This window comes from Capsicum annuum, chromosome 10 (genome assembly GCF_002878395.1).
Source record: "Capsicum annuum cultivar UCD-10X-F1 chromosome 10, UCD10Xv1.1, whole genome shotgun sequence".
NCBI classification, from domain to species: Eukaryota; Viridiplantae; Streptophyta; class Magnoliopsida; order Solanales; family Solanaceae; genus Capsicum; species Capsicum annuum.
In genome coordinates this window covers 204,517,958-204,526,269 of record NC_061120.1, presented here as the reverse complement: position 1 = coordinate 204,526,269, position 8,312 = coordinate 204,517,958, and positions in this window count along the sequence as shown.

The following is an 8,312-nucleotide window of genomic DNA, read 5'->3' as shown; positions in this document are numbered from 1 at the left end:
AAAAATTATAATAGAGAAGGAAACTAAACAAATAACATGAGTGCTATTAATTGAAGGTGATTAGCCTATTTAGTGAGTGAAGATTGTATTAGAAGAATCAAAAACTATTATCATGTCAATTTTTTTCTAACTGAAATGATGAGCCCACAAGAAAACGATATTAATTTATGGAGAAGAAAGAGAGTTGATTAGGATAAAAATTGTGAAACATCATTGTCTAAATTATTTCACAAAATAATTAAAAAATAAATTACTTACTTGATCATCTCAGCAAGCAGATAATCAAAGCAACATTTATAAAAGTCTACAACCTTTAATATTAGAGTTCACATTTAAATAAGTCAAATATTTAGTCTAAAATTGACAACTTTTTGCTCAACCTACTATGTGAATTCAATCTGAATAAACATATACAAAATAATGTTGTCCTCATTTATGTTCAATAGTTTACATAATAAAAGAAAACAAGTACAATTAGCTCTTATACTTGACAAGACTTATGCTTTATGGATTTCTTTATATTGATTTGCTAGAAATTTTGCTCAGCATATGAAAAAAATATATTTCTTTTATTGATGAACAAGAAACATGTATCAATATTATGAAAGTTAGCTTTTTATAGTTGGGCAAAGATGTAAATCTAAGTGGTCAACCCAAGAATTTTATGAAATCGATTTAATTTTTTGTTGCGATATAATTTATTTTTAAAATTTTAAAATTCTTTGTGATTGGTGGTTCCTTCCTATTCTTTTCTTGTTTGTACTAAATGTGTTAAATTGAAACAGAAGAGATGAAAGTAGTTCTTAGGAAAAAAAAAAAACACGAAAGAACAAATTCTTCTGGGAACAGAACACGTACATAAAATACTTTTATGATTGAATTAAATTTTTTCGTTACAAAATAAGGTAACTTGCTGAACTTGAAAGCAATTCACAAAGACATGACAAATACAATAAGATAAAAGACATTATAAATTATGCTAAAAAAATAACTCAATGGGTCACTTTAGACACTAACACATTGTAGACGACATATGTTCCTCACTATAGTAATTGCAAATGATTAGGTCCTCTGATACTTCATCTATAAATCATTATTTAAATCTTTTTCAGTTTTATGTATGTTAAAACAAATAAATAATAAAAACCCAAACTGCTTTTGCACTATTAATATTATACAAATCAGATATATAGTAGATGTTATTCTCGCAATAACTAATTCTCTACGGATCTCTAATAATTTTAAGTACAAACAAACTACTGTCAGCTAAAGTCAATTAATTATTTTAGTTATCATGGTTAACAGAAAAAAAAATTTAAATATAAAAGAAAGCACACAACATTCAATAGAGTTACATAGAAGGTAAGAGAAATTTGAGTGCAAATACTGAAACTAAAGCATATCTGAAACGAAAATATTCCACCGAGAAGACGAAGAAGAACAATCTTGAAATGATGAAGAAAAAAGTTAATGAAAACTAAAGAATATTCCTGGATATGTGAAAGAGTTTTTTTTTAAATGAGAGTAATGAAGTAAGATGCTTTTAGAATTGTCCTTAAAGATATTTTGTATGTTAATTTACCAATTTATTTTTACTGATTGAGCTCAATTTCAATTTTTTTATTGATTGTTTCATTGCTCATCTTTCTATGGTAGTAATTTGTTGTACATGAATTGTTGGAGAAGAAAATTTTTATTATGATTGAGATCCAACCCATCCCATAATAGGTGCGGGAGGCACCATTAACTTTTTGACATGACTTGGATACGTGGGCCATTTGTCTACTTTAAATTTAGAATAGAACTAACAAAAAGGAAAAATAATATTTTATAAATTTCATTAAATAATTATAAAGATGACAAAAGAAATTGCAGGGTCCATGTTTAAAATGTTCTTTCGGACCTGTTTGGTCATGAAAATCAAAAATATTTTTATTTTATTTAATATTTTTATAGTTGAAAATATAGTTGAAGTTGTGTTTGGTCATAGTACGTTGGAAATGAGATGTTTTTGAAGTTAAAAATATAAAAAGTGAAAATAAATATAGAATTTTAAGAAAATTGGGTTATTTTATGAAAATAAAAATTATTTTTTAAAAAAATTAATTAAAAAGCACAAAAGTAAATCCAAAAATCGTGAAAATACTTCTTGAGGTGTTTTTGAAAAATTCAAATATTCTAAAAACGTATTTTAAAATATTTATGACCAAACAAGTATTTCGAAATGAAGTGAAAATGTATTTCAAATATTGTGTATAATGCTCATGGCTAAACGCCTACTTAGTATCATTTATATCAGATAAACTTTTGATATTTTCCTCTTTGGAGTAACTTTGTTTCTGACTCTAAACCAACTGATGTTCCTTAGTGCTCATCTTGATTCTCCTTCTCTTAAATCTAGCAAATAGTTGCCTTAAGAATGTCATGTCCTGATTTATCAAGTCATGATGACGCCTACTCTATTCCACTGGTAGGCAAGTCAAGCCATAGCCCAAAATGACGAGTAACAGATTAATGAATGAAAATCAAGAAAAGATAGGAATAAATGAACTCCCACAATAAAGACATAAGCAGAAGCAATATATATATATATATATATATATATATATATTCCTCCCAAGACCTGGTATAAGGCCGGTACTAAATCCACTATTAACAAAATAAAAGTACTAGATTATAGCCAAAATATACATAACATATACACAGTAGTCTCAAACACAAAAGACAATATTGGAACAGATAGAGAAGGATCAACCTCGGATGATAAGAAGCTCACCCTGCTCCGGATCAGTACTGGAATAGGAGGATCACGTCAATGTCGACAGCTGAGAGCCAAATCTACATCAGGAAAAAGATGCAGTGGCGCCGTATAAGTACCAAACAACGGATACTGATGTACATCAAAGTGATGTTAATTCAGGCCTTTCACAAGAAGTCAAGCTAGGGAACTTCAAGCATTCCAAGCTTTATGGATGAAGATGGAATCTTTGGAAGGTTCCAATATGGATGATTTGAAGATATTTAATATTCTAAGTGTCTACCTTTAAATTAGCTTGTAATTTAAATGAAGGGCGATTTGTAATTTAAATGAAGGGCGATTTGATCTTTCTTTAAATTTTTAGCCCTTAGTATAAATAGTTAGCTATCGGGATTGAACTACTAGTTTTTTTGAAATATTAAAGATTTTTACCTCCTTTGAGAGCTTGAAAACCCTTTGTTGATTTTCAATAATTGTCCTAAGATTTGCAAGTAAGGTTACTACCTTCTTAAGGATTCTAATAGAGGTGCTTTTAGTTCTCTATTAAGGGGTGTTTTGGTTAGTTTCACCATTACATCTTTTAATTGTTTGAATTTAATTGTATCTATCTTTTTTTATTTTGTATCTTTAATTCCTATCTTGCTTCTATTTTCTTGTTTCACATCAAATTGATATTAAAAGCTTGGATTAGATTTGTTTTCACAAACCTAAGTCTTGGGGTTTTGCTATTTAAAAAAAAAAATCTAAAAAAAGGAATCAAATTTGATTGAATGTTGTTGATAATATTCCTTGAGTTATATGTTATTGTTTCCTAGTTAATTTTTTTTAATAAAAATACATGACAAAAAAAAAATTGAAAGTCATGTTGAAGAAGAAACTTGAAAATGGGTTTTGTTGATTTGGTGTTTGGTTGAAGAAATTGTTGGTTAGAAGTTGTTGGTAAAGTTGTAGGGAAGTTATATCTCAAATTTGAGCTCATTTGCTTGGGTATTGAAGAAGATGAATTTGAGAATTACAAAATAGCTCAATCTTTCGAATTTGATTCTTCTTTTCTTGTTAATTCTAGCTAGTTTGCTTTGAGTATTAATTCATACTTAATGTTAAACTAGTTTGTGTCCGTTTAATTTATTCGTGTCAATTTTTTTTCATACTTTTTCTTTCATTTTATTGTATACTTATTTGTTTCCTTGTCCGTTAGTTAATTGTCCGTTCTTGATTACATAAACTCCACTCTATCCCGAAAAAGTAGTACTACTTGTGAATTATTTGATGGTGTTGACTCTCAACCTTGGATTATTGAAGAGTGGTAACAAGCAAGAGTGAGGTGAGTTTATTTGAGAGTGGCCTTAAAAGCCTTTGGCCTTAGAGTGATACACAGGTGTGAGTGACAAAAAAAGGAAAACGCGATGTGAGTGGGTGGTGAGGAACTCTTTCTACTAAATTTTTATTTATTTTATAGGTACAATGACTCAATTGGAGGGAGAATCCTCTAGGAAAATGGAAATTTTGCTTTAAAAAATATTGGAAGAAATGAAGGAAATGAAGAAAAAATTGGAAGATGTGTATAGAAGGGTGAGAAATCAAGAAATAGCGAAGCAACCACTTGAGGTTTTCAATTCCATTGGTTAACATGATGAGGGATCAAGTAAGACTCCTCTTGATACAACTCCATCCCATATAATAGTGCAAGATACTCTCTTTCCTAATGCTACTTTACCAAAAGTTTGCAATCAATTGGAAAACTTCCAAAGGGGGAAATCAACAAAGAAATCTTCCACCACAAGCCAATAGAACTCAAGTGTGAGTCCAACATAACCTTGAAGAGAATGATTCTTTTGATGGTGATAATTATGATTATAGAGCCAATGATCAAGTTCAACAAGAGAGGTTAGGTGGGAGAAGAAGAAGAGGGGAAATGAAGGGTGGTATCTGATTGATGGTAGAGAATATAATAGAAGATGATGATGAAGATCGAGAATTCAACACATCAAGGTTACTCTTCTATTTTTCAAAGCAAGTAGTGACCCGAATGAATATCTTGATTGGATTGTGAAACTTGAAAGACAATATAATCTCAACAATGTGAGTGATGTTAAAAAAGTGAATTATGCTATAAGTCACCTTGAGGATTTTACTTCTACATGGTGGGAGAAAATTGAAAGAGATGCTTTGGTAAATAGAGACTTTATTAAAGGTTGGAATGACATGAAAAGAAGTATGAGAGAAAGGTTAGTGGGTCAAGATTATGAGCAAAATACACTCAAGAAGTATTACAATTTTCAACAAGGAAGTAAGAGTGTGAAAGAGTATTATGAGGAGCTAGAGCATACTAGGCTTCGAGCTATTGTCAATGATGAAGAGGTAAAGCTTATGACAAAATTTATCTCGGGCTTAAATAAAGATGTAAGCAACCATTGGAATTGCATCGTCTTTCTACTTTATATAAAGTTTACTAAATGGCACTTAAGGTGGAGGGTCATCAAAAGGAAAACAAGTCAACGATGCAGTGTTTTTATTCTTCATGGTCTAAAAACAAGGAAACTTGAAAATCATCTACCACTTGGGACAAATCAAAAGGTGCAAAGCAAGAATTGAAGTCCAACTTGGACAAAGGCAAATCAAAGGCGGACTACAAGAATAGAGGTAACAAATCTAAACTTGAAACTCCATCTAAAATAAAGTGTTTTAAATGTCAAGGATATGGTCATAAAGCAAATGAGTGTCCAAATAGAAGAACTATCATTGCATTGAATGATGATGGTTATCAAACCGAAGACGAATATAAAGATGATCATGTAGAGGATGATAGTAGTGATGAGTTTATGGGAAAAGCTGATGGAGAAGAAATTAATAATAATGAAAAACTTGTTCTTGTTGTGAGGAAAAGTATGAGCGCTCTAGCAAGGAAAGATCTTGATCAAAAGGAGAACTTGTTTCATAATTGGTGTAGATTTCAAGAGCAGTTATGTTTCTTTATCATTGATAGTGGAAGTTGTGTTAATATTGCTAGTGTATCTATGGTCGAACAATTAAAACTTTCGACAAGAAGGCATCCAAAACCTTATAGATTGCAATGGCTCAACGAATGTGGTGAACTCAAGGTGAACAAGAGAGTGTTGATAAAATTCAAGGTTGGAAGTTATCATGATAAAGTGCTTTGTGATATTGTACCAATGCAAGCTTGTCATTTATTGTTGGGAAGGCCATGAGAATATGATATGAGGGCTAAATATGATGGGAGGGTAAATAAATATGCATTTGTTAAGGATGGTAAAAGACACATTCTTAACCCACTTTCTCCTTTTCAAGTGAGTGAGGAATATAGAAAAATGGGAGAGTTGAAAAAAATTGAGAGAGAAAAGAAAGAAAGGAGTAAGGGAGCAAAAAATAATAACTCAACAGAGGAAAAAGGAGAGGTTGAGAGCTCAAGTGAGAATGAGTTATCACAAAAAAAGAAAGGTGAGCAAGAAAAATAAAAGGAAAAAGTGATCGTTTCCACCCTAAAATATACTCGAAAAGTCGAAGTCACACCTAAACTATCATAGTGACCTATTACACACCTAAACTATATAAAAGTGAAACTTTCTACACCCTATAAAGCATTATACCACTTGCATGTGGTGCAGTGTGGCACACGCGCTTGTCACGTCAGCGCCACGTCAGCATAATACGAAAAAATAATAAATTTATTATTTTCGTAAATTTTTCTTTTTTCTTTTTCTTCAATGTTCAAAACTTCCATTGTTATGAGGTCAATATCTAAAACCTCCATTGTCATGAGGTCAATGTCCAAAATCTCCATTGTTATGAGGTCATGAACACCATATTCACCACCATAAACTTTATCCCACCAATAAAATTACCATAACAATCAATTTTTTTCTAACCACGTCCATCCGTAACCTATCTTTTTTCTTAAAAAAAAATAAACTTCTCTTCTTCATCTCAAAGTCAGATTTGAAGCAAAATAACAAGAAAAATAAAGAGTAAAGTTGTTGTTGAAGGTGCATTTGTTTACAGTGAAGAAAAGAACCTTGATGTTCATAAAACGTCCCTTTTCTTCACTGGAGATGGATTCACTACCTACCAAAAATATTAAAATTTTAAATTTTATTAGTTAAAACATCAATGGTAGCGGGTTAGATGATTATTTAATGGTATTATGAGAAATATTGGTGGTGGTAGGTGAAATTGACATCGATTTGGTGGGGATAGAGGATGGGGTGTGAAGAATGGCGGTATTTGGGGATGAGGTTGGAGTTTAGGGGTAGTGGGTGATGAAGAAGATGTGTTGGTTGGGGTGGGATTAGAGTTTGGGGGTTGGGGGTGATGAAGAAGAAGATGGTTTGTGGGTGGGGTGGGGGTGGAGGTATGGATGTTAGGGGCTGGGGAGGGGAATATCTTAATTTTGAATTTTTTTCGTTAATTTATTATTTTGACGCGCCTTTTTTTATTTAAGTAATTATCTTTTTTTCATGTCAGATTTAGGGGGTAAAAAATTTCACTTTTATATAGTTTAGGTGTGTAATAGGTCACTATAATAGTTTAGGTGTGACTTCGACTTTTCGAGTATAGTTTAGGGTGAAAACGATAACTTTTTCCAAAATAAAAAAAGAGAGAAAATATGCATAATTATGCAAAATCAAGGGAGCATGAAAGATCTAAACATTGAGGATTCTACTCAAGTCATATTTATTAAACCAAAAGGTTATTCTTTGCTTGCTAACAATGAACTAACCTCTTTATCTTTGACAAGTGTTGTCTCTTCTTTGTTGTCAGATTATGAAGATCTATTTCTGGAAGAAATACTAAGTGGGTTGCCTCCTTTGAGAGGAATAGATCATAAAATTAACTTTTTACCAGGTTCTCAAATACCCAACAAAGCAGCTTATAGGAGCAATCCTCAAGAGACCAAAGAATTGCAAAGACAAGTGGAGGAACTTGTGAATAAAGGTTTGGTAAGAGAAAGTTTAAGTTCAAGTGCGGCGCCCATAATTCTAGTACCCAAGAAGGATGGGATATGGAGGATGTGTGTAAATTGTCATTCCATTAATTAAATTATGATAAAATATTGACATCCCATTCCTAGACTTGATGATATGCTAGATGAATTGTGTGGTTCTACCTTATTCTCTAAAATTGATTTGAGAAGTGGATATCATCTAATTCGAATGAAATCCGTAGCTGAATGAAAAACCGCTTTCAAAACTAAATTTGGATTATATAAGTGGATGGTGATGCCTTTTGGGATAATCAATGCACCAAGCACTTTTATGCGATTAATGAATCATGTGCTTAATTCATTTATTAATAATTTTGTTGTGGTCTATTTTGATGATATTTTGGTTTATAGCAAATGTTTGGATGATCATGTGCAACATTTGAGAATGATGTTTGATGTGTTGAGAAATGAAAAGTTGTATGTGAATTTTAAAAAATGTTCTTTTTGTGTGGACCGTGTTGTTTTTCTTGGCTTTGTTGTAAGTTCAAGAGGAGTTGAGGTGGATGATAAAAAGGTGAAGGCTATTAGAAGTTAGCCAAATCCTAAGTCCAT